The sequence below is a fragment of the Lemur catta genome, chromosome 4, assembly GCF_020740605.2.
Source record: "Lemur catta isolate mLemCat1 chromosome 4, mLemCat1.pri, whole genome shotgun sequence".
NCBI lineage: Eukaryota > Metazoa > Chordata > Mammalia > Primates > Lemuridae > Lemur > Lemur catta.
In genome coordinates this window covers 75,023,245-75,049,178 of record NC_059131.1, presented here as the reverse complement: position 1 = coordinate 75,049,178, position 25,934 = coordinate 75,023,245, and positions in this window count along the sequence as shown.

The window sequence follows — 25,934 nt, the reverse complement described above, 5'->3', positions numbered from 1 at the left end:
CACCTTTTCAAAAATAAGTTGGCTATAGGTGCCTGAATTTATATCTGGACTCTCTATTCTCTCCATTGATCTATGTGTCTGTTTGTGATCTATGTGCCAGTACTGTCTTGGTTACTATAGCTTTGTAGTATATTTTGAAGTCAGGTAGTGTGGTGCTTCCAACTTTGTTCTTTTTGCTCGGGATTGTTTTGGCTATGTGGGATTTTTTTGTAGTTCCATAGGCATTTTAGGACTTTTTTTTTTCTATTTCTATGAAGAATGTCATTGGTATTTTTGATAGATTTGCATTAAATCTGTAGATCACTTTGGATAGTTTGGGCACTTTAACAATATTGAATCCATGAATACAGAATATCTTTCCATTTATTTGTGTCTTTAATTTTTTTATCAATGTTTTGTGGTTTTTAGTGTAGAGATCTTTTACTTCCTTGGTTAAGTTTATTCCTAGGTATTTTATTTTACTTTATTTTATTTGTAGCTATTGTAAATGGAATTGTTTTCTTGATTTCTTTTTGAGATAGCTCACTCTTAACATATAGACACACTGCTGATTTTTGTGTTTTGATTTTGTATCCTTTAACTTTACAGAATTTGCTTATTAGTTCTAACAGTTCTTTGGTGGAGTCTTCAGGGTTTTCTATACATAAAGTGATGTCATCTGCAGCCAGAGAAGTTAACTGATTTATTTTTTCATTCTTTGCCCACTTCCCCTTATGAGAATCAAAGAATCATAATGAGGATGGAAAACTCTTTTGCCTTGATGCAATATGCCCTGAACAGTGTCTGGCACAGAGTGAGGACTCAGTAAATGCTAGATGGATAAATGAATGAGCGATTAGATGGAGAGACAGTATGGGTGGCAGCTTAGGAGTTGAACGGTCTGGGCTGGACCCTGACTCTGCCACTTGCCAACCGTGCGACCAAATTATCTGAGCTTCCTAAGACATTTTCCTCCTTTGTAAAATGGGGTAGAAATGGGACCTATCTTAAGGTTGCTGGAAGGTAAAATGAGGTAATCTGTGTGAAGTGCTTCAGAGGTGCATAATAAATCTCTATTATTATTATATTATTGTTAATAGCTAGTTTCCTCCTTCCTTAAGGTAAACAAAGAGAAGGAGACTCCCTGAAAGATGAGAGATGAGGAGGAATTTTCAGGGGTGAGGGAAAAGTCGGACAGATGGGCAAAAGGAAGTTATTTGCAGGAATGGGAAAGGGTGGACAGACAGTGAACCCCTGCTCATGGGTGTTCCAGGACCAACTTGGTCAATGAAATCTGATGAATTTGAAGGGAGAACCAACTCTTAGAAGCTGGTAACTCTGAGGATCAGAAATGGGATCCTGAATGTGGGAGGGAGGCCCCCGAAAGTTCTGAAGGGGGCACTGGCCCAGAACTGTCGCTGTCTCCCATGTGAATTCTCTCCTAAATAGGCCCGAGGTTCGGTTGTGTCCTTCTTGGATTATTTGCTGTTTAGAGCAGCAAAGAGACCGTTCCTTCTGCCTGAGAGTTCTTTCTCACTGGAGAAGAGAGGTTTTAGCTCAGGGCTGACTTCATTTAAAGATGCCTTTAAAACTGTTATTCTCCATGGCAACTAGAGGAATAGACGAGGGCAGAGCTTCACCCAACTCCCCAGGTTTCTCCATATCTTCAAATTTGTCTCAATTACGGAAGAAAAGTGGCATGACATAAACAACAGCTCGCTTTTCTTTCTGAATTCCAAGGCCCGATGCAGTATGTTTTAGCAAATGCTGTGATAATGTTTCCTAATTTAATAAAACTCCACAGAACATAAAAATGTGGACATCCAAAGAGAATCTAAGCAGTGACTGCTTACACTATTAAAGATTTCTTTCTTTCTTTTTTCCCCAAAGGATTTGAAGCAGCATACCTTTAAATAGTTAGGTTTCCCTGGCCTGTGCATTTAAAATGCACTTTACTAAAACTCAACTTAGGCAGAATTATTGGGAATGTGTTGCATATATTATGTGTTGCATATAGTGGGAGGTTCAGTAAAAACCAGCCTTAATCGTGGCTTGGTGGAAGGAGTCTGAGTGTCCCCATGGCAACAGAAGGAGGGGCTCCCTTCTGCTTCGGCCTGAGTTCCCCTCCAATCCCAGCTCTCTCTGGTGTTGGAGTTTTTGGTGATGAGCTCAGTCAGGACCAGCCGTGTCTGGGTGTAAACTGCAGCATCCCTGAATCCCAAATACCAGCCTGTGAGGTTTGCATTAGGGAGAAGTCTACTAACAACCAGAGTAAAACTCTTCCTCTGGGTATGGTTGATGTTTTCCTGGATGCTGACTTAACCACATAGATTAATATCATGGTTTAGCATCTAAGGGCCCAGCGTATTTCAGAATGCAGACAACAAACTGTCCCAGAGAAGATCCATGAAGGTGAACCTTGCTGTCGAGAGGCCAGAGACTTATCGGACCTTGCTCTTTCTGCTCTGGCCAGTGGGGTCAGTGACAGCCACCTCTACCTGCCTTCTGTAATTCCAGCCTCTAGGGCCTCGCTCACATCACTCCCCTGTGCCTGGGGCGCAGCGGTGCTGCAGCCAAAACAGGGATCTTTCAGCCATTAGGCATTCTTGGCTCAGTGTTTGGGCCTTGTGACCTTTCAAGGACCCATGACAATATTTCAGACCTGGAAAAAAATTTTTTGGCTTCTAAACATGAAAATAAAACATTAAAATGGAAATAAATATTTAATTAAGAGTCTGCAAAATGTAACGTGATCTCAATGAGTCAGCTGCCACTCAACTCAAGCCTTATATGGTTACATAAAAAATATAGCACAGTTTGAATCATGAGAAAAAAATGTTATGTTATAACAAAACTCCAAATTGGAGTAAAATTATACAGCAAAAATGTATATGCTCTGTGGAATGTAAATATGCTGTAATGTGTTTGCTATAAAGTGGGTTGGGGCCTGGGGCCTGCGAGGGTCTTAAAATTGCCAGGACAGAGTGGGGCACTGCAGTCCTAGACCTGGACCTGGCTCCACTGCTTTGTAACTTTGCCATCTTAGGCAAATCAATAAAACTCACAGAACAAGGTTTTCTCATTTGCAAAATGAGTTTAAATGAGATCAAGGTCAGTAAGGTAATTTATAAATGGAAAAGCTCCAAAGAATTTTTTTTTTTTAGTTTGTGAAGAATCTAAGGCAAATCTATAGCAGCAAAAGGAAAGATTTTCTCATCTTATAAAGACCTTACTCCCTATATTGGATTCTCTCTTAGTGAGGGTTGCTGAGAGAGCAGAGGTGGGGGCAAGGGGCTTCTCTCATACACCCCGAGAAAGTTATGATGGGTCTGAGGTCTTCTGAGGAAAAGTAGAGAGTTTTTCCCATTTAGGTACCAGTTGAAAATAATATTTATATACAGGTTGAGCATCCCTGATCCAGAAATCTGAAATCCAAAATCCTCCAACAAGCATTTCCTTTGAGCATCATGTTGGTGCTCAAAAAGTCTCAGATTTTGGAGCATTTTGGATTTCAGAGCATTTCAGATTTCACATTTTCAGATTGAGGATGCTCAACCTGCATCCCTATGTTAAAAATCACCTAGAAGAAAAGTAATAATATGAGCAAAGACTAAACAGGACAAACTGTATAATCCAGATAGTGTAGACTCAACTCCCCTAGTCCACTCAGTCTGTCTTGCAGAGACATCCAATTAGCACCCCAAAACGAGTGGCATATGTTTTCCAGTTGCTCCCATCCCTGCTCCAAAAGGGACCACACGGAGGTCAACCCATGTCCACCTGGAGATATGCCCCTTTAGTGTAGCCAGGGCCCCCTTTCTTGGCTGCATCCTGCATGTAGTGGGACTATTTGTGTCACCGCTGCGTGAGGCTGGGGGAGGAGCTTGCTCTTGGCTTTGGTGAGCGTCTCATGGGTACCGCTGGGATCTCCTGCTGGAACCTGACCCGTGGCAACAATTCACACAGCCTGGTTGTGAAGAAATTGCAGTAAAATCCCCCTACCAGTATTGATTTATTTAAAACAGGACCTAATTCAGAGTAGTTCCAGCCCTGCAGTTAATTATGTACCATATTATCCAATAAAAACTATTTTGAAAATCTCACTTTGATTAAATTGGAATGTTTTTTTTCCCCCCAGGTTTCTTCTATTTAGTAGTTTTCAGGTTTTCTGAGGATTCCTGGGATGGGTCTGTATTGGGAGTTCGATGTTCTTGCCCCTGCTCGCTGGTTGCTTTCCCTGAAGCTCTGCACTGAAGGGTTTGGTTTAATGAAGGAAGAGTCCAGGCCTGTGCACACCCTTTTCCCCGCCTTGGCCTCCGTCCTGGTCTTCTTCAGCTATGCACATTTTACTCATCCTTTACGGTCTAGCCAAGAGCTGCCCCTTCTGGAAGCCTTCCCTGGGCTACCTCAGATTACAGGGCCTCTCCTTCTTCTACCTTTGATGACCCTTCATACTGACACCACTTATTTGGGATTTACATCTTCCCTTGGATACCATTCCACACTGTCTGTGATCTCATATGTGACAGATTCTGGAGAAGATATATGGACACATAAGTCCAAGTTCCTGCCCTCAAGGGCATCCAGGGGCGTGTAAGAGGAGGCTCAGGAAAGATGAAGGCGTGGAGGAAGGAGGGAGACACCCCAAGGAGGTGGCACGGAAAGCTGCACAGAGAAGGCAGCCTTCAAGCTGGTGTGAGGATGAAGAAGCCCACAGAGAGCTTACCCAAAGCCATAGAGAGATTAAAGGGCTTGGACCTGTCAGAGGATGGAGCACAAGTGGCTATGGCCCACTTGGATTATTAAGGGAACATACATTGGAGCCAGACCCCCAGGAATCCTGGCCCCAGATCTTATAAGCTGTGTGACCATGAACAAATTACTTAACCTCTCTGGGCCTCAGTATCCTCACCTGGACAGTGTGGATATTAATAGTACCTATCTCCTTAGGTTGTTTTGAGAATGAATAGATATAAAATGCATAGAACTGTGCCTACCATATGGTCACAGAATCAGTGAAAATGAACTGCTCTGGAGAAGAGCAGAATCCCATGGGGCAATGCCACCGACAAGGAGACAGATTAGGGTGGAGTTTCAGCTTTATCCTTTGGCTTATTTAAATCTTCATGAGGGCAAATTTAATTGTAGTTAAATTTTCCTGCACCTAGAATAGTTTCTGATGCTTAATAAGAACTTGCATGAATGAATGAATACCAGACTAAAAGATCCTTGTTTCTGTGGTAGTATTAAAACATTACATTTTACCCAAGTGTTCACTGAAGCTCCCCTTATGTGTTTAATACCTTTTACTTATTCCAGACTCTCATATCTATGAACTCACTCTTCACCCTCCTGTGATCTTTGGTCTTTAGGCTCTCTTCTGTTCTCCTAGGGCATTTGACTCAGCTATGTCTGCCTGAACGTCTGCCTCAAAGTCTGCAACGTCAGATATGTGCAGTCCCCCAAGCTCCAGCATTGCAATGTGCTCACAGACCAGTCCCCACCCTGGGTCACTGCCACATCCTCCTTCCCTTCGCACACTCCCAGGCTCCTGCACACTGCAAGAGCAGTCATTAAATATAGTTGCCAGGATTTACTAAAATTTAATGGTGTCTACCTTTCACTGGGTCCTCAGTGCTACCTGGAAATCATTGGTTCTTTTAGGCCTTTAAAAAATGAAATATTACAGACGTCTACAAAAAATATAGAGCTTGATGAATTATCACAGACTTAGCCTCCATGTAAACACTACCTGGGTCAAAAACTGGAATGTTGTCAACATCCCCTGAAGTCTTTCTCATGTGCCCTCCTGATCACTATAATTTTGTCTTTTCCCTAAAGTAATCACTACCCTGAAAGTCTTGGGAATAATTTCCTTGCCTCTCCTTTACAGTCTTACCACTTCAACATGTACCATTAAACAGAATAATTTAGTTTTGACCATTCTCTAAACTTTATATAGATGGAATTAAATAGCACATATTGTGTGTGTGTGTGTGTGTGTGTGTGTGTGTGTGTGTGTGTGTATGGCTTCTTTGACTTAATATTATGTTTGTGAAATTCACCCATGTTGTTGCACAAAGCAGTAGTTCATCATTCTCAATGTTGTTTAATATTCTATTATATAAACATACCATAATTTACATATTTACTTGCAACTGTGGGATACTTGGGTTGTTTCCAGTTTGGGGTTACTTTCAGTAATGCTGCTATGGACAGTCCTGTAAATGTCTTTTGGTGCCCTTGTACAGGTATTTTTGTTGGGAATTCCACCAAGGAGTGGAATTGCTGGGTCATAGAATATGGGAGATAGGACCAACCAGTTTTCTAGTTTTATTATTGGAATTTACACTCCCCCCCAGTAATGTGTGAGGGTACCAGTGTTCCATATCCTCACCTATATTTGCTATTGTCAGTGTAGTGGTATTTCATTGTAGTTAGAATTTGCATTTTTCTGATTACTAATGAGGTAGAGCCCCACTTCATGTTTCCGGACCACTGGATATTCTCTTTTGTTAAGTGCCTGTCCTTGGCTTTGGCCCATTTGTTTATTGAGTTGTCTATCTTTTGTTTGGGATTTGTAGAAGTTCTTTTGAGTACAAGTCGGTTCATCCATAATATGCATTGATTTTTCACTATTTAAAGGCATCTCTTGATAAACGGAAGTCCCTAGTTTTCAGGTAGAACTGTTTATCAATCTTTCCTTTGGTTAGTGCTTTTTATTACCTGTGTAAGAAATGTTCCCCTACCCTGAAGTCATAAAGATATTTTCCTACATTTCTTCTAGAAGCTTTAGTATTATTATTGTTAAATGTTATTTTGTTTATTGTATGCCTTTCACATTTAAGTTTCAACCTATCTGAGATTGATTTTTATATGGAGTGAGGTAGCGGCCAAGTTTCATTTTTTTTCCAAATGGATATCGAATTTCTCCAGCACAATTTAGTTAAAACACGATGATTCACCCACTCTCTGCAGTGCCAAGTTTGTTGTGTCCGTATATGCATGAGTTTGGTTTTAGATTCCCTATTCTGTTCCATTCATCTCTATGCTTATGGCAATACTCCTCTATTTTAATTATTGCATTTTCGTAGTAAGTCTCAATATTTGGTAGAACAAGTTTTCCTTTCATGTTTTTCTTCTTCAAAGGTGTCTTGACTCTTTTTTGAATTTTTCATTTTCATATACAGATATACCTCAATTTATTTCACTTTGCTTTATTGCACTTCACGGATAGTATACTAATTACAAATTGAAGGTTTGTGGCAATGCTGTGTTGAGCAAGTCTATAAGCAACATTTTTCCAATAGCATGTTCTCACTTTAGGTTTTTGTGTCATGTTTTGGTAATTCTCACAATATCAAAAACTTTTAATTATTATTATATCTGTTGTGATGATCTGTTTTCAGTAATCTTTGATGTTATTTATTGTAATTGTTTTGAGGTACAATGAGTGGTGCCCATATATGATGGCAAACTTAATGGATAAATGCTTGTATGTTCTGACTGCTCTACCAACTGGCCATTCTGCCATGTCTCTCCTTCTCCTCAGACCTTCCTATTCACTGAGACACACCAATATTGAAATTAGGCCAGTTAGTAACCCTACAATATCTTCTAAGTGTTCAGATGATAGGAAGAGCAGAATGTCTCTCAGTTTAAATCAAAAGTTAGAAATGTTTAAGCTTAATGAGGAGGAGGACATGTCAAAACCCATGTTAGGACAAAAGCCAGACATTTTGTGCTAAATAGTTAGCCATGTTTTAAATGCAAAGGAAAAGTTCTGGAAGGAAATTAAAAGTGCTACTCTATGAACATACAAATGATAAGAAAGAGTAACAATCTTCTTGCTGATATGGAGAAAGTTTTAGCAGTCTGGATAGAAGATCAAACCAGATACAACATTCCCTTAAGCCAAACCCTAATCCAGAGCAAGGAATTAACTCTCTTCAATTCTATGAAGGCTGAGAGGATGAGAAAACTTCAGAAGAAAAGTTTGAAGCTAGCAGAGGTTGATTCATGGGGTTTAAGGAAAGAAACCATCTCCGTAACATAAATGTCCTAGGTGAAGCAGCAAGTGCTGATGTAGAAACTGCAGCAAGTTATCCAGAAGGTCTAGCTAAGATCGTTGATGAAGGTGGCTACACTAAACAACAGATTTTCTGTAGAGATGAAACAGCCTTCAATGGGAAGAAAATGTTACCTACAACTTTGCTAGCTAGAGAGAAGTCAGTGCCTGGCTTCAAAGCTTCAAAGGACAGGCTGACTTTCTTGTTAGTTTAAGTCAAAGCCAATGCTCATTTACCATTTTGAAAATCCTGGTCCCCTTAAGAATTATGACAAATCTACTCTGCTTGTGCTTTATAAGTAGAACAACAAAGCCTGGATGACAGCACATCAGTTGACAGCATGGTTTATTAAATATTTTAAGCCTACTGTTGAGACCTATTGCTCAGAAAAAAAGATTCTTTTCAAAATATTACTGCTCATTGACAATGTACCTGATTACTCAAGAACTGTGATGATGCGGTACAAAGAGATTAATGTTTTCATGCCTGATAACACAACATCCATTCTGCAGCCCATGAATCAAGGAGTGATTTTGACTTTTGAGTCTTATTATTTAAGAAATACATTTTGTAAAGCCATGGCTTTCATAGACAGTGATTCCTCCCATGGATATGGGCAAAGTAAATTGAAAACCTTTTGGAAAGTATTCGTCTTTCTGGTTGTCATTAAGAATATTCATGGTTCATGGGAAGAGGTCAAAATATCAACATTAACAGAAATTTGGAAGAAGCGAATTCCAGCCCTCATAGATGACTTCAGGGGGTTTAAGACTTTAGGGGAACAGGTAACTACAGATGTGGTAGAAATAGTAAGAGAACTATAGAAAAAGAAGTGGAGCCTGAAGATGTGACTCAATCACTTAAACCTCATGATAAAACATGAGTGGATGAGGAGTTGTTTCAAATGAATGAGCAAAGAAAGTGGTTTCTTGAGATGGAAACTACTTTTGGTGAAGATACTGTGAGCACTATTGAAATGACAACAAAGGATTTAGAATGTTACCTAAACTTAGTTGATAAAGCGACAGCAGAGTTTGAAAGAATTGATTCTAATTTTGAAAGAAATTCCACAGTGGGTAAAATGCTATCAAACAGCATCATATGCTACATAGAAATCTTTTGTGAAAGGAAGAGTCAATCAATGGGGAAAACTTCACTGCTTTCTTATTTTAAGAATTTGTCACAGCCACCCCAATTTCCTGCAACCAACACCATGATCAGTCAACAGCCATCAAGATTGAGGCAAAATCCACCACCAGCAAAAAGATTATTAATCACTGAAGGCTGAGATTATGGTTAGGATTTTTTAGCAATAAAGTATTTTAAATCATGGTATGTACATTTTATAGATATAATGCTATTGCATACTTAATAGACTACAGTATAGTATAAACATAACTTTTATATGCACTGGAAAACTAAACAATTTGCATGACTCACTTTATTGTGATTTTCAATTTATCGCAGTGGTCTGAAACCAAACCCATATTATGTCAGAGGTATACTTATAAATGTTAAAAATAAGTTTGTCAGTTTTCTATATGAACAAGAAAATGCCTTTAGGAATTTTAATTATAATTTTCTTAAATCTAGACATCAGTTTTGGGGGAGAATTGACATCTTCAAAATACTGAGTCTGTAATTTCATGAGTATGAATATCAATTTTTTTTAGGTTTCTTCAATTTTTCATGTCTTATTTTTTGATGTCTTTTATTACATATATTGCTAAGTATTTAATATTTTTGAGCTGCCATAAATGGTCTGTTTACAAAGTTTTTTCTAACTACTAATTATTGAGATATAGAAATATAATTGATTTTTGTATGCTATTTTGAATCCAGGAATCTTGGTATTTATATTTATTAATTCTAATATTTAAATAAATTGCTTTGGATTTTTAAATGCACACTATCACTATAATCTATGAACACTGAAAATTTCCTTTCTTCCCTTTCAACCCATATATATTTTAGTAATATTTTTTCTTATCTTACTATAATGGCTAGGACCTTATGTAAAATATTGAATAGGCTGGGTGTGGTGGTAGAGCCCTTTTGTCCCAAACACTCAAGAAGCAAGAGGACCACTTGAGCACTGGAGTTCAAGACCAGCCTGGGCAACATAGTGAGATTTCATCTCTAAAAAAAAAAAATGTTGAATAGAAATGGTAATAGCAGGCATTCTTGCTTGTTCTTGATCTCAAAGGGTAAACTTTTAATATTTAACCATTAAGTATAACATTTACTACAGATATTTTGTACATACCTTTATCTGTCTGGGTCCAATCAGACCCATCAGAAATTACACAGTAATTTAAAAAGGGAAAATTCAATATAAAAAATTATTAAGCCATGACAGGAGGGTAACTATAAAAATATAAAGCGAATGTTAAAGAATACCCTCAGGCTCTGGAAGAGTACCCAAAAAAGTGCAAGCTTGGAAGAGGGGCTCCCTTCCCAAGGCTGGGGTCCAGCCCTCATTATAGAAAATATGGTTGCACACTGGAGGGTACAGGAATTTACTGGATTTCCCAGGCTAGAGCTGGGCCATAGTCAATAGGCAAGCAGAAATCAACCCTTCAGAACTCAGGTGATCCAAAGGTGGTGGGTGAGTCTATAGAAGATGTTAGGCTGCTGCTAAGGTTGGAAAGCCAGGAACACTGGAAGGGCCAAGCGAAAGTAGTTAGTTGCTAGGCCTAGGCTGAAGCTGGCTGCAAGATTGCTGTGGGCACACAGCTAGAGCACAGTACCCTCAAATATCCCAGCACACTCACACACCTCTGCAGCAGGAGCAAGAAAAAGAAAACAGTTTAACAACAAGAGAGGAAGAAAAGATATACAAAACAACCTGAAAACAATTAACAAAATGTCAAGGGTAAGTTCTCACCTATCAGTAATAACCTAAAATATAAATGGATTAAATTCCCTGCTTAAAAGATATAGAGTGGCTGAATGCATAAAAAAAGACCCAACTATATTCTGCCTACAAGAAAATCACTCCATCGGTAAAGACACATGTAGACTGAAGGTGAAGGGATATAAGAGATAGTCCATACAGACAGAAACCAAAAGTGAGCAGGAGTAGCTATAATTATATCAGATAAAGTAGACTTTAAGTAAAAAACTGTAAAAAGAAACAAAGAAGGTTATGATATAATGAAAAAGGGATTAATTCAGCAAGAGGATATAACAGTTGTAAATATATATACACCCAACACTAGAGCACCCAGATATGTGAAGCAAATTAGATTTAAAAGGAGAGATAGACTCCAATACAATAATAGTTGAGGACTTTAACACTCTACTCTCAACACTGTACAGATCATTTAGACAGAAAACCAACAAAGAAATACTGGTTTTAAACTGCACTTTAGACCAAATGGACCTAATAAACATTTACAGAACATTTCATCCATCAGCTGCAGAATACACATTCTTCTCTTCAGCACATAGAACGTCCTTCAGGATAGACTACACATTAGGCCACAAAACAAGTCCCAAGAAATTTAAAGAATTGGAAATCAAATATCTTTTCTGACCAAGATGGAATTAGAAATCAGTAACAAGAGGAACTTTCAAAACCGTACAAATACATGGAAGTTAAAAACCATGTTCCCTCAACAACCAATGACTCAATGCAGAAATGAAGAAGGAAATAAAAAATTCTTGAAACAAATGAAAATAGAAATACAACATACTGAAACCTATAGGATAGTGCAAAAGTAGTATTAAGAGGGAATTTTATAGCAATAAACACCTATACCAAAAAAGTAGAAAGATTTCAAATAAACAACTTAATAATAATACTCAAGGAACTAGAAAGCAAAAATAAACCAAATCCAAAATTAGCAGAAGGAAAGAAATAAAAAAAGATTAGTGAGGAAATAAAAAAAATTGAGACTAAAACAATACAAAAGAACAATGAAACAAAAAGTTGGGTTTTTGAAAAGATAAAGAAAATAGACAAACCATTCGCTAGCATCACCAAGAAAAAAGAGAAAAGACCCAAATAAATAAAATCAGAAATGAAAATGGAGACATTACAACTGATACTACAGAAATACAAAGGATCATTAGAGACTATTGCAAACAACTATACACCAATAGATTGGAAGACCTAACCGACATGGATAAATTCCTGGACACATATAACCTAGCAAGATTGAACAAAGAAGAAATAGAAAACCTAAACAGGCCAATTACAAGTAATAAGATTGAATCAGTAATAAAAAGTCTCCCATTAAAGAAAAGTCCAGGACCTAATGGCTTCAGTGGTAAACTCTATCAAACATTTTAAAAAGTACTAATACCAATTCTTCTTAAACTCTTCTAGAAAATTGAAGAGGAGGAAATTCTTCCCGATTTATTCTACAAGGCCAGCATTACCCTGATAACAAAACCAGACGAGAGCACAACAGAAAAAGAAACCTATAGGCCAATATCGCTGATGAACATAGATGCAAAAATCCTCAGCAAATACTAGCAAACCAAATCCAGCAGCACATTAAAAAGATCATTCATCCTGATCAAATAGGATTTAACCTGGGGATGCAAGGATGGCTCCATATACACAATCAATAAACATGATGCATCACATCAACAGAATGAAGGACAAAAATCCATGTGATTATCTCAACAGATGCAGATAAAGCATTTGGTAAAATTCAATACCCCATTATGATAAAAAAGCTCAACAAACTAGGCATAAAAGGAGCATACTTCAACACAATAAAGGCCATATATGACGAACTCACAGCTAACATCATAGTGAATGGGAAAAAGCTGAGAGTTTTTTCTCTAAGAATTGGAACAAGACAAGGGTGGCCACTTTGGCCACTCTTACTCAACACAATACTGGAAGTCCCAGCCAGAGCAATGAAGCAAGAGAAATAAATAAAGGGCATTCAAATTGGAAAAGAGGAAGTCAGATTGTTTCTGTTCACAGATGACATGATCTTATATATATAGAAAACCCTAAATGCTCTACCAAAAAGCTCCTAGAACTGGTAAAGAAATTCAGTAAAATTGTGGGATACAAAATTAACATGCAAAACTCAGTATCATTTCCATATACCAACAGTGGAAAAAGATATCAAGAAAAAAAATCCCATTTACAAAACATACAAAAAATAAATACCTAGAAATAAATTTAAATGAAGAAGTGAAATATCTCTATAGAAAGAACTATGAAACCCTGATGAAAGAAATTGAAGAAGTCATAAAAAAATGGAAAGACATCCCATGTTCATCAATTAGAAGAACTAATATTGTGAACATGACCATACTTCAAAAAGTGATCTACAGATTGAATGCAATTCCTATCAAAATACCAATGACATTCTTCGCAGAAACAGAAAAAAACCAATAATTCACATGGAATCACAGAAGACTCAGAATAGTCAAAGCAATCCTGAGCAAAAAGAACAAGCTGGAGGCATCACACTGCCTGATTTCAAAATATACTACAAAGCTATAATAACCAAAACAGCATGGTACTGGCATAAAAACAGACCAATGGAACAGAATAGAGAATTCATAAATAAATCCACATATTTATAGCCAGCTGATTTTTGATAAGGTGTCAAGAACATTCAGTGGGCAAAGGGCAATCTCTTTAATAAATGATTCTGGGAAAACTAGGTATCCATATGTAGAAAAATGAAACCAGAGTCCTATCTCTCGTTATATATAAAAATCAAATCAATGTGGACTAAAGACTTAAATGTAAGATCTGCAACTATGAAACTGTTAGAAGATGACATTGGGGAAATGCTTTAGGACACTGGTCTATGCAAAGAATTTTTGGGTAAGAGTTTGAAAGAATAGGCAACAAAAGCAAAAATAGACAAATGGGATTACATCAAGCTAAAAAGCTTCTGCATAGCAAAGGAAACAACCAACAGACTGAAGTGACAACTTACAGAATGGGAGAAAATATTTGCAAACTACCATTCAATAAGAGATTAATAACCAGAATATATAAGAAACTCAACTCAATAGCAAAAAAAAAAAAAAAAAAAAAAGATTAAAAAATGGGCAAAAGACCTTAATAGACACTTCTTAAGAGCAGGCATACAAATGGCCAATAGGCATATTACAAGATGCCCAACGTCACTAATCTTTGGGGAAATGCAAATCAAAACCACAGTAAGACATCATCTCACCCAGTGAAAATGGGTATTATCAAAAAGATGAAAAGTAACAGATGTTGGTGAGCCTCCAAAGAAAGAGAATACGTGTCTGCTGCTGGTGGGAATGTAAATTATTATAGCCACCATGGAAAACAGCATGGAGGCTCCTCAAAAAACTAAAAATAGAACTACCATATGATTCAGGAATCCCACTACCAGGTATATATGCAAAAAAACAAAATCAGTAAATGGAAGAGGTATCTGCACACTTGTGTTTATTACAGAACTATTCACAATAACCATGATGTAGAATCAACCTAAGTGTCCATTAACAAACGTGCAGATAAAGAAAATGCAGTATACATATGCAATGGAATATTATCCAGCCATAAAAAAGAATAAATCCCTGTCATTTGCAGCAACGTGGATGGAACTGGAGGTCATTATGTTAGGTGAAATAAGTCAGGTACAGAAAGACAAATATCAGATGTTCTCACTCATATGTGGGAACTAAAAAGTTGATCTCATAGAGGTAGAGAGTAGGATGATGGCTAGCAGAGGGTGAGAAGGAGGGGTGGGATGAGGATGAAGAGATATTGGTTAATGGGTACAAACACACTGTTAGAAGGAATAAGTCTAGTGTTTGATAGCACAGTAAGGTGACTATAGTTAACAATAATTGGCTAGGTGCTATGGCTCGTGCCTGTAATCCCAGCACTTTGGGAGGCCAAGGGGGGAGGATCATTTGAGGCCAGGAGTTTGAGTACAGCTTCAAGTCCAAAAGAGCAAGACCCCATCTCTACAAAAATTTTTTTAAAAAATTAGCAAGTATGATGGCATGTGCCTGTAGTCCTAGCTACCTGGAGAGGCTAAGATAGGAGGATTGCTTGAGCCCAGGAGTTTGATGTTACAGTTAACTAGGATTGCACTATCCACTGAACTACAGCCTGGGTGATAGAGAGAGACCCTGTCTCAAAAAAAAAAGATCAACCAAAACCCCAAACCCAGTAATTTATTGTATATTTCAAAATAGGGAGAAGATTTGAAATATCCCCAATACAAAGAAAGGATAAATGTTTGAGGTAACAGATATTCTAATTACTCCGATTTGATCATTAGACATTGTGTGCATGTATCAAAATATTACATGTACCCCAGAACTATGTACAATTATTATGTATCATTTAAAAGAAAAAAACAAATGTGAAACACTCCACACTGGAAGCAGGAAGAGAAGCCACCTCTCTCTGGCGATGTCTCTCCAGCACCCCCTTTTGGCAAAGTTCCACGTACTCTTTGTACGGGAAAAAGGCTGAAAAAATCCTTCACAGAGCAGGTGCTGAAGGGGGGATTTGGAGATGAGAGGCAATAAGCTGGTAACTGGCACAATACTCTTTATCAGATTTAAAAAGTTCTCCTCTGTTTCTAGGTTGTTAGAAGTATTTTTCATAAATCGATTTTAAATTTTATTAAATGATTTTTCTACATCTATTGAGAAGACCATACGGTTTTTCTCTGTTGATAATGTGGTCAAGTGTGTTAATCAATTTTTTTATTATAGTAAAATATATGTAACATAAAATTTACCATGTTTTGGTACATTTTTAATTTTTAAGTATACAAATTCAGTATCATTAATTACATATACACCATAACCATTATCTAGCTTCAAAATATTATATTTTCATTAACCCCAAACAGAAACTCTCTACCCATCAAGCAATAACTCTTCATTTCCCCTCTTCCCAGCACCTCATAACCTCTAATCTACTTTCTGTCTATGAATTTGCCTATTTTAGATATTTCACCTAAGTAGAATCATACAATATTTGTCCTGTTTTGCCTGGCTTATATCACAGCATAGTGTTTTCAAGGTTCACCTATGTTGTAGCATGATTCAGAACTTTGTTTCTTTTTGTGGCTGAACAAAATATATATACTACATTTCTTTTATCCATTGTAATGGCTAATTTCATGGTCAACTTGACTGGGCCATGGCATGCCCAGATATCTGGTTAAACATTAGTTCTGGGTGTGTCTGCACCCAGAAGAGATTAGCGTTTGAATCAGTGGACTGAGGAAAGCAGGTCACCCTCCCCACAGTGCGTGGGCCCCTCCCAGTCTGTCAAGGGCCTGAATAGAACACAAAAGATGGAGGAGGGTTGGGTTCATTCTCCTTTGGCCAGACTGCCTAAGCTGGGGCACGGATCTTCTCCTGCCCTTGGTGCTCCTGATTCTCAGGCCTTCAGACCTGTGCTGGAGTCTACGGTACCGGCTCACCAGCTCTCAGGACTTTGAACTACACCACCAGCTGTCTTTGATCTCCAGCTTGCCGGCTGCAGTTCTTGGGACTTCTCAGCCTCCATAATTGAGTGAGCCAATACCTTATTATAAATTCATCTCTACACACACACACTCTAAACTATGTATGTTACTAGTTCTGTTTTTCTGGAGAACACTGACTAATGCATTGGTTCATCTGTTGATGGCACCTGGATTGTCTCCACCTCTTGGCTAAGACAGACAATGCTGCTATGAACATTCAGGAACATGTATCTCGTTGAGTCCCTGTTTTCAATTCTTCTGGGTATATACCTAGAAGTAGAATTGCTAGGGCATATGGTAATTTGATGTTTAACTTTTTGAGGAACAACCAAGTTATTTTTCAGAGTTGCTGCACCATTTTACATTCCCACCAGCAAGGTAGGAGGGTTCCAACGCAAATAGGTTGAAAGTGAAAGGACAGAAAATGATATTGCATGATATTCCATGCAAATCATAACCCAAACATAGTAGTGGCTACACTAATATGAGACAAAATTAATTAGACTTCATAAATAGTAAAAACATTTACCCTTCTAACCCCATAAAACTGTCAGAGGCACTGCCCAGATGCCTCTGCAGGAACTGGCAGACGCTCCCAAGGGGAAAGGAGTCCAACCGTGAGGCTTACCCCTCGGGATTAAAGTCTTCTGAAGCTGGCTGGGTAGTCCCACCTGCCTTCTAGCACCACAGAGTAGCTGCTGCCTGTATTTTGTTTAGCTTTTCTTGTTGTGCACATTGAGAGGGTTGGTCTAAGTTATTGGAAAGGAAGTCTGGTGGGTTTTATTACATTGTTTGTGTTTCTGCCTGTCAAGTTCCACATGGAGCTGTTGCAGCCTCTGCTGCAATCTCCAAGCTTCCACGGTTCTTCAGTCTCCACACACGATTTGGCTTTTTACTTCACTGAGGAACCCCGTCTTCTTCAGCGCCCTCCTCTCTGCCTCAGTCTTGTTGGAGTTTCTGGTTTGATTTTTTGTATTTGTATGCTCATATATTTTTGTCTTCTTCCCCCCTTTCTCAAAATAAAATGTTTATATGGCTTGAGCTTTCTCTCTCCCATCCCTCCCAGTTCCCACCTCGCCTGGTTTCATCAGCTAGAGACGGTCCGTCTTCAGTCTCTGCTTACATAGATTTTCCATTCTGCTTACAAACATTCCGAGGTATTCCTCGCCTCAGTGACCTCACCCCAAATCTCCTACCTCCCTAGCTTGTCGCCTCTTCTTTTCCTTTCTCTTTATTGATATTCTTTCCTGAAAAGAAAACCTGTGGTTTCTGCTCCACTCCCACCCCTTCCTATGGAAATGCCTTTGCAGATGGTCACCAATGACATCAGACTTGAAATTCAAAATTTTTTGGGTCATTTTCTTCCATGTTGAGTTCTTCGGAGCACATGAAACTGTTCCCTATATCTCTGCTTTCCCTTTGCCTTTGCCTACATTGTAGTTCTATTTTCCCCATCCTTCTACCTTTCTACCCATATGCCTCTCCTACTTCTGCAAGCTGCTTTTCTCACATTTCTTATAAGACAAATATAACTGCGAGCTTCTGCAGGGTCTTTGGGCAGATGGATGGTTCTGTTGTCGGAATGCCAAGCCTCACAGGTGGGCCCGAGGCATGTCCTAGGGCAGAGTGGGAATGGGGAAAACATGGGAAACAAACTGTTCTGCCTAAAAATGTAAAATGTTCTTTCAGTGATAGTCCAGGAAATTTTTTGCAGGTTATATTGCCTTTAGGAAAATGTTTCTCTTCCTTAATGTGTATTTGGACTACACAGTCCCTGAGAATGACCATGTGTCGTTGAAAGGGCTGTGTGAAGTTGTGTTTTCATGTCACCTGCAGAACAATTCAGAGGGCTACCCTCAGCTCCCACCCTGGAGACACCTGAGCAGGCACCAAACGTGGGGAAGCCCCAAGGATGGTTCTCCTGAAGCCACCGCTCTGTGGTTCTGGACTGTGAGCTCGCACTCTGGGAAATGTCCTCATAGTGACCGTGTTCTCTGGATTGCGTGCCAGTGTGGGGTGAGGAGACGACTCAGTGTTGGAGAACCATTGGGTCCAGAACAGGAAGGTGGAGATTCACACAGCAGAACAGTATAGGATGGGCTTTTCTTTAAGGGGGGAAAACAAGGATGGGCCTCAAATCATGAAAGCAAGACTGCGAAGTCGAGTCTGCCCTATGAAAGGGCTGACATTTTTACTCTTTTCTAGGACTCTGGGATAAAATAATCATATTTAGTGTTTGGACTTCAGTTTTCTTCTTTCCTACGTTGTAATTTCCTCTAGTTATACCCAAAACTTTAGTAAAGTTTTTAACATGCCCCAGAGCCTTGTATGAGTGCTTTCGTGGATCAAACAGAGGCTGCCCAGAAAGAAGACTGGTGGCATCTCTGCACCATCCCCACCCCGCTCAGGTACATCCTACTGGGAAACGACAGGGGCCCCACAGGTGCCCCAGAAGTGGGGCAGGTGGCTGAGGCGGTGCTGAGAGGGAGACTGCAGGGAGGGTGGGCTGCCACACCGCATGTGCCCCCTTTCCCAACTGCATCGGAGGACGGGGCCCTTGCAAGGGTGGACCGACTTGCCCAACTCGGTCCTGAGCTCTGCTTTCTGCTCCCCTCCTCCTCCTCCCTGGCAGCGCCCTCTCCTCTCTACGTCACCTGCTTCCATGGGCTCATGCATGCCAGGGAATGGACCTCCCCCTCACTCTTACCACTCCCAGATTTTAATCACAAGCCCATAATTTCTGTCCTGAACTCTCGTCCTTATTCCTACCGAGTGACTCTTCGATGCACTGTTCACCATGAAGGTGAAACTTCATACCTTTGCTTTTCCTCTGCAGCCCTCTGGCCGTGCCAGCATCTCCCTGTCTTTCCTGTTTTTCTTTTCATTGGTTGCACAACCATTTCCCACCACCCAGGGTGGGAATGGGATCTTCATCTCTTATGAGATCCTCATCCACTTGAAAGGCCACGTCCTGCCAAGTCTTTAGTTTTAGTGGCTCTTCCTTTGGACCCCATGTCCCCATTCCCCTGCGACAGCCCTAATGCGGCCCCTCACTCCTGACCCTTGTGCTGCACTCCTGGCCTCCTCCAGGAATCTGCACGTCACCACCAGGTTGTATCTTCCTGAAATTTGTTTATGTCCCTCGCCAGTTGAAAGACTTTGATGGTGCCTGTTGCGTGTCTAATACGTTAAACTTCCGCATCTGGTCTTAAAACCACTGGCCTCTCCTCCCTTCCCAGTTTGATGTCTCAGTCTTCCCTAAACAGGCCCTGCCTTCCACAAAACACACCATGCTTTTTAGTTTCCTTCTTCCCTGTCTCTCCTCATCATTTTCTTATTATCTGGAATATTCTTTGCCTTTTTTCAGCTGACACATCTTTCACAACCTCCACCTCAAATGCCACCAAAGAATCAAGGCCCAAATTCCTATCTCTGCACCTTAAACTTCTATTTTATTGATTGCATGTGGCTGTACATTGTAGGTGTGGATGTAGATGTCGTCTTTCTCCAACTAAGATGAAAGTCTTGTGAGAGTAGAGATATGTTTTCTAGTTTATATATCCTCCACAGACCCTAACAGAAGATCAGTAAATGTTGGAAGAAACAGCTGAATAAAGGGATGTTCAGGAAGAAAAGGCTAAGAAAGGAGTCATGGGAGTTCTGAGCAAAAGGTAATTTCCAAAGCTGACCTAAGTGATATGTATAAATTAATGCTTGGCTTCTTGGGTCCTTTGAGTTTGACCAAATTTGATTAGAATTCACAGGACCAAGGAAAATAGCCAAATGGCTTTTCCCTTGAACAGTATTTATTTTTCTTGCCATAGTTGTGTAGGAAGGTCAGATGTGAACACAGAACGAGCTAGTCATTTCCAATCAAAGACAGGTCTTTTGCAAATATTCTTGAACTTGTTATTTCTCAAGCCATTTGCAAGTCTGGCTTAATTTACCAAGAACTACTAGAAAATATGGTTTTAATGTGACGGATTTCTTCTTCCAGAGTGATGTAAATAGGGTTTTCTAAAAATAAAAGTAGAAGAAAATGACATTATCCAAAGCTGTGGCAAGTTCTTAGACTTTAATTCAAGAGAATTGATATTGTTATTCTGGTCTGCTTAAATAGTGTTGCCATGTGTAACCAAGATACCCATAGAAACACAAAATGGCAGGTTCACATCTATTAAAATAATTAATTTTTTTGCTTTGGTTGATAGAAAGTTTTGTTTGTTTGTTTGTTTTGTTGTCCCAGAAAGCAATGGTTTTTACTGAACACTAACCTTGACAATGTTTTGATGTCAGTATTTGGCTAGTTGTATTGTACTTTAGCCAAATTGCCAGTCTGGAGAAAAAAATCCATGAAACAGATTTTTTATTGATGACTTGATATTAAGTGGACTGGGCTGCATTATCTTTGCTTTTTCGTTTTAGTCAAAGGAGGAAAAGTACTGAAATATTCAGATTCAAAGCTTAGCTAGCTCAGATTCCTAATGGACCAGGTACTGTCTGTCTGTCTGTCTCCCTCTCACATACATACATACAAACACACACACACACACACACACACACACACACACACGCTCTATCGCACTCTGTATTTTTTGGAGAACAAATCTTGAACTATATCAAGGCAATGAGTTGTTTGTCCAGTGACTGGAACTTTCTGAGATTGAACAAAGCATGGATCCTGGAAACCTCCGAATGGGCTGCCATTATGCAAATTTGCCAGACTGTAAAACTGAATGACCAAAGTCACCTAACCTCTCGGGATCTGTAGCCTATCTGTCCCGGTGAGAATGGACAAGGTAAGAGTAGAGGAGGATGTGGCTCTTTCAGGTATGATTGTGAATTCAGTGAAGCAAATATCTGAACATCTGTGGTGGTCATGCCTTGCAGATTGCCAACCACAGGGAGTGTAATTGATCGAGGACCCCAGCTGCTCCACTCTGAAATCCACCACTGGTTTGCGCCAAGATCATGCCTCCCATGGGCTGCTCTCAGTGAGCACCTGAGCAGGGCAGGAATACGAAGGCAGGCCTGTTCCTGGGGCCATGGGTCTCCTCTGGCTTTGCTGAACTTTCCTTTCACCTCATGGCCATCCAGAAGGATTTCACCCAACCTCCCCTCCCTCTCTCCTTCATTCAAGTCAGACTTGTATCACAGCCTGATGGCTCGTCCAGCCTTTCCAATGTCCTTTCTTTCGGGCCCCCTGATAAAATCCTTGCACATTTAATCCTGTCTGCTTCTTCAGTGACCTGGATTAACTATTCTAGTGTGTGCAAAGTGTTCTTCTGTGACACATTCAGTAAACAAACCTCTGTCAGTAGGCATGGAAGAACAGCTCACCCACTGCCTCTTCCCTTGCTCTTGGAGAGCCGAGCTTGGGAGCACCAGGGAGGGGTAAGTGGGTGCACTTTGATAATTAGCATGAAGTCAGTGAATATTTTTTTGGTCATCATTCATTTATTTATTCAATTCAATCAATTATTCAATCAATTGTCCCTCTTAAGAATCTTGACGTCAGTAAGAGCATCTTTAAGCAATTATTTATTTGGGTGGTGAATCCAAACTATGAATAACTAACTTTTGCAAAATGGGGCTGGACAGAGTAGGGATTCAGAACAGAGCACATTTACATTCTGACCTTGCTCTTGAGGAGCATTTAATATACTTAAAAAGACAAGATTTATGATCACAAAACCATACTTTATAATATAAGAAAGTCTATCATTCAGTATGTAATGGAGCTGACTAAAAATATAGGAAAGAGATAGAGACCAGAATGTTTCCATGTTTATAGGGTCATGCCCCAAATTATCATCTGGAAAAATATTCTACGCAGATTCTATTTGCAGAGATTCCTCTCCTACCCAGAGACTTATTTCTCTTGGTGACTGTAGCCCTTATCCGGTATATATAAAGATGAAGTAAGTCTCTGTAGCTGGCACGCTCTGGAGGAAGTGAGGTTCTACCTCTGTGGCAACTCCTAGAGAGCTGACTCACACAGTAAAAGATTCCAGTAGTCTTTTCCAATCTCTCTGCCAAAGGTAAGCAAAACCATTTAATATAAATTAGAGGTAGGAAGGTATAAGGCCAAAGTTCCTCATGTTGGAGGTAAAGAAATGGAAACATGAAGGTAAGTGATTTGTCCAAGCTGGCACAGTAAGGAATATTTGGGTGGAAGCAGCAACTGGTCTCAGCTCCTTTAAATAAACAAACAGACAAATAGAATTTATTGTAAGTATTCACAGGTATTCCATGGAATCCAAAGGGAAAGACAGAGTCGGGCTGGAAATGAGGCTATGGAAAGCCATGGAGAACTCATGATATTCTCTCTTTTTGCATCTTTCACATAACGTTTCTTGGTGTTTGGGGCCCTGGTTCTCTGCTGTTTAGAGAGCACCTCACTCACATTCCAATTCCAGTCTTGCAAAGAAACTGTCTGGCTCTTTGGCTCTTTTTAGTCCCCAAACCAAGTTTTGGGAGGAAAGTATCTGATTGGTTCAGTTTGGGACTGCTGTCTAACTTAGTTGACTTAGCTGTTGCTGGGGGGCAGGGGACTCATAAACTTGGCTGCACATGCAGATGGCGAATGGGAGGAAACAGTACACAGCAATGGGCAGAATGGTTATGAGCTGTGCTGGCCCCCCAAAGACATCTGCCGTAAATATTGTATCCTGAAATCATGGCACAGACAAGACAGGACCAGATTTTTTCCCTCCTGTCTTTGATGACTTCACTAACACCTTAGGCCTAGGGCAGTCCAAAATAAAAGCTGCATGCCTGCATATAATACACACACACACACACACACACACACTACATGTGCACATGCATGTGTGCACACATATACATACACATTTGCATGTATGCATACATAATATACTACATGCACACATATATATACCCTATATGCACACACATATACATGTATGCCTACATGTGTACACACACTGCCTGCATGCACACATACATACACATGTGCATGCATGCGCAGACATGTACTATGCACACAATACACACGTGCATTACATGCACATATACATGTGTGTGTGTGCATATACATATATACAATATGCACACGCATACACGAAAGGTAGACAATGCCAAAAGCTTAGCAATAGCTAGTATATTATTTATGTCCTGCTATTAGGAGGTAAAAAATGTTATATAAAATAAAATTAAGTTGAAGATCCACTCATTTGAGTATTTCATAATACTTACAAAAATAGCTTTTAACCACTACTTTGAAAATTATACACCAAATCTGAAAGAAATTATATAACAATTTTGTCTTGTTATAGTTAATGAATCATGAAAACTTTAGCAGGCCCAGAAAACATCAGTTACATTGAAAATAATCCGTGACATTAACCTCTACTTCTCTGGCTATTTGAAGGTACATTTCTTTCCAGATAATGCCATAGCCTAGGGATGAGAGTAGATAATAGCTGAGAAGAGCTTATATTTAAGTATGAAAGCAAGATCTTGACAATCAATGCTTCTAAGGGCTGCTCTCTCTTGCTTTGCTCTCAAGGGATTCTTGAGAGAAAATCATTCCTTAGCAGTAGAGAAGAGGGGAGACCCTTTTCTATTCAGGACTCCAAGATGCACTTCCCAATTAAGGGAATTAGTATGTAAGATGAAAACTATTTGTCATCATAGAATTATCTTCTCCTGGGTGTCTTCATCTACAAAATAATAGGATAGGTCTACATGCTTTTAGGTTAAGGTGCCATCATTTATAGAACCAATTCCCCATTCTCAAGCATCTGGAATAATTCCTATCTTTTGTAAATAAATACTTTCTCAGGCAGTGTGAATAGTGTAATTCCCAGAGTGTTGGGTTAGAGGTCACAAAACATATTTATAGCTTTTTATTATACAAATTGCCACATTGTTGTCCTAAAAGATAAAAAGAACCTAGAGTCTGGCCAAGATGGATGTTTACATTCCTATTTATTAGCTTTACAGGTCCTCCAGGCTATTGTAAAATTCTATATTTACATTTCTAAAATTATTGCCATGCATTGATTGATTGTATAATATTTGCTTGTGTGTAAACTGTTGGTCTGCTTTGATCACATATCGGATGGAACCTAGATATTGATTTTTCATATTTGTACTCACTCTCTGTCTTTGGAAGGCATTTAATCAGTGATGTTTTCCCTTCCCTCTGCACACAGGTTATTGGCTTGCCCTTGGCGCACCAGGGTGAGGAGTCCTGTTATCAGAGGAGAAACTGCCAGGGCACAGCTGCTCTGTCCTTGAGTTGCTTAACAGTCTAAACAGAAAGTATTTCAGGGCTTATTAGCACTAGGTTAGTGCTTTCGGTGCTATCTGTAAGCAGAGTTGACTCCTGCCCTTTGGGTTTTATCAGACCTCCTTCCTGGGACCTATCTATGCAATATTCCAAGTTGGAGAGCTTCCTTTCTAACAAGGGAAGAAGAATCATACAAATTCTCAGTGCCTGTGAATTCTAATCTGCGTACCTAAGGTAACCTACTTACCTAAGATATTTTATTTTTGTGACGTCCTTCCATTCCTTCAATTCAGCACTGCTTGCTTAGACTCAAAAGTGGGAATATGCACATCCATAACTCCCCCGGGCCCTGAGCCTGCCATAGTCCCATTGATGCTGGGACTCAAACCTGGATGGCTCCAGCCACTTCCTCTTGGACTCCATTCTGGGTAAGAGGAGCTGGAGAAGTCAGAAAAGGAAGCTGGTTTTCTGTGCTTGGAAGCAGAGTTACCGCTTGTTTTTGATGAGCAGAAAAAAGTAAGTAGTGGCAGCCCGTCAGGACTGGGTGCACCACAGCAGGAAGTGGCCCCGACAGCCACGGGACAGACACGTGCAATGCCGGGAAGAGATGCAGGGTCAATCAGTTCTGCCTTTTGGTGGCCACTGAGGTAGCCGGAGGAAGGAGAGCCTCACCTTTCCAGCTGGTAAAGACGAGTCATCTGCTTTCCCCAGGACAAGCTTCCAACTCTGGGTTATCAGTTCAGGAGTTGTTCAAAGGGGGAAAAGCCCAGTCACACAGGCACGTGTGTCAGACAGCACGGGCATCGATCCCCCTTCACAGCAGTTCAGAGTTGGCCGCAGACTAATGCAGCCCATGGAAGAGAGCTAAGTGCTCATGATCGGTTGAAAATCAAAGAAATAAAAAGTCACAGTGGAGACGATATCTGCCTCTCCAAAAATAGACGTGTTTTGCAGGGAGGGGGGAAATGTAATTGCTTAAAATTTCTCTTAATTAGTCCAAATCAAGATGCTGCAAATCTGTGAATTTGATACACAGACATTTGATTTAAGCTTGGTCTCTGATAAATATGTTGATATAATTCTTTGCTTCAGGTTTAGGGGAATTTTTACTTTTCTTTTTTCTTTACAGATCATTGTTTGAAAATGGAAAAAGAAAAGAAATTGAGGCACTTT